Genomic DNA, 2,500 nt, shown 5'->3' with positions numbered 1-2,500 from the left:
GATGACTAGTTGCCTATAAGTATTGTAATGGTGCAAAAAGTCAAACTTCAGAGGCATGTTATCAATAGCCTTGACTGGAATGTAGATGTACATCCAAGCTAAGCTGCAGGAATCTGTGAGGGCAACGGATGTAAGATAACAAAACTGGACAAGACAATTGCCGGTGCTTGGTTGGGACCTTTCGCTCGAGTCTCCGCCACGGACATCTTGGTACTAGACTACATACTGTACGTCTGCTATTTCCTTGCTGGAGTGTGACGTGATTTTTGTCATGTGCAGATGCGATGGAATGGTATACTGTATGTTTATACTTCTCATCCAACCACAATCAAGTACACTCTCAAACGATGATAAGCCGGAATGAAAACAAGCCGAACTGAAATAGGAGTAACGAGGCTATTTCTAAAATGTAAGGAGTAGAAAGTACAGATAATTGCGTGAAAATGTAAAAAAGTAAAAAGTCTGCTGTAAAATAATTACTCCAGTAAAGTATAGACACCCAAAATTTCTACTTACGTACTTGACACCTGTGCAGATAATACATCTCATTCACTCTACAGCTACGAAACACAACACTTTTCCTTAAGAACATTTCCTGTTCTGAAAGAATCAGAAACAATCTCCCCTTCATCCAGAGTCTATGTGTCACATAGTCCTGAGGTTGATTGTTTCCACTATATGAACCCATGACCTTTACAACTCCTAGCTGCTGTGCTTAGTGGGGGTGACCTTTCATTTGTCATTTGTCATTAATTTGAGGTTCAATTTAAGTAACCTCTGATTGGGTCGTAGTAAATTAAGTACCCTAAGTTTAAGATTAGGTGTTGGTTATTCTCAACACCTTTCTATCCCCCCTTATCAACTCTGGACTCTGTGCTGCTGCCAGCCTGTGTAACGTACGTTACTCACCATCGATCGACTCTTAGCTTCAGCTGGCTAACGTTAGCTGTCAACCTCCCGACTAACGGTTACCGCTAGCTAGTGATCTAGCGAGGATTATCCCTTTAGACCACAGTGGACTTCAGTGGACTCTCCATCCAAACTCCCAACTGGACCTTCGTCTGCCACGACTGCCGGACTCTTTCAAATACATGTACTCCCTATCTCCGCCGATCATTTGGTAGCGTTGGTCAGCTGTCAGCTTACGCCAGCTAGCTTCTGTTAGCTTCCACTGACTGACGGCTCGCCCAGCACATCTGTTCACTGTAGAGCTCTTTCAGCCATGTTTCCCAGCTCAACACTAAGTCAGTGTGGGCCACTACCTCTCTGCACTGCCCAAAATGGTGCTCCTAAAATATTCCTCACTGCAACTTCTCAACATCATCGGCTACGTCGCTTGTTGCATTGCCAACATAAAATAAAAATATTGTCCCGTTGTCGGCTTCAACTAAGAAGCCCCCACACGTCCACAATTGTTATTCAAATAACCTTCTGCAACGATTGCTCTGTGAAGTCTGTGGTATGTGGTGATGTGGGGGTATGGTGAAGGGTATGTGATGATGTGGGGGTATGGTGAAGGGTATGTGATGATGATGGGGGGGTATGGTGAAGGGTATATGATGATGTGGGGGGTATGGTGAAGGGTATGTGATGATGGGGGGGGGGTATGGTGAAGGGTATGTGACGATGGGGGGGAGTATGGTGAAGGGTATATGATGATGTGGGGGTATGGTGAAGGGTATGTGATGATGGGGGGGGTATGGTGAAGGGTATGTGATGATGTGGGGGGTATGGTGAAGGGTATGTGATGATGGGGGGTATGGTGAAGGGTATGTGATGATGGGGGGTATGGTGAAGGGTATGTGATGATGTGGGGGTATGGTGAAGGGTATGTGATGATGGGGGGGTATGGTGAAGGGTATGTGATGATGGGGGGTATGGTGAAGGTTATGTGATGATGTGGGGGGTATGGTGAAGGGTATGTGATGATGGGGGGTATGGTGATGGGGGTGTGATGATGTGGGGGTATGGTGAAGGGTATGTGATGATGGGGGTATGGTGAAGGGTATGTGATGATGGGGGGTATGGTGAAGGGTATGTGATGATGGGGGGGGGGTATGGTGAAGGGTATGTGATGATGGGGGGGTATGGTGAAGGTTATGTGATGATGTGGGGGGTATGGTGAAGGGTATGTGATGATGTGGGGTATGGTGAAGGGTATGTGATGATGGGGGGTATGGTGAAGGGTATGTGATGATGGGGGGGTATGGTGAAGGGTATGTGATGATGGGGGGGTATGGTGATGGGGGTGTAGTGACTTTAGTTGCCAGGGTTTAGACATTAATGGCTGTGTTGAGTTATTTTGAGAGGACAGCACATTTACTCTGTTATACCAGCTGTAACCTTCATACTTCACATTGGAGCAAAGGCTCATTTCTTCAGTGTTGTCCCATTAAAAGATATAATGAAATATTGACTAAAATGTGAGGGGGGTACTCCCTTTTGTGAGATACTGTATATGTACATGGAAGCGATGCTGGCGTTAAAGACCCGCTGATCG

Source organism: Sander vitreus, chromosome 21 (genome assembly GCF_031162955.1).
Source record: "Sander vitreus isolate 19-12246 chromosome 21, sanVit1, whole genome shotgun sequence".
NCBI lineage: Eukaryota > Metazoa > Chordata > Actinopteri > Perciformes > Percidae > Sander > Sander vitreus.
Note: the sequence above shows the minus strand (reverse complement) of the source record.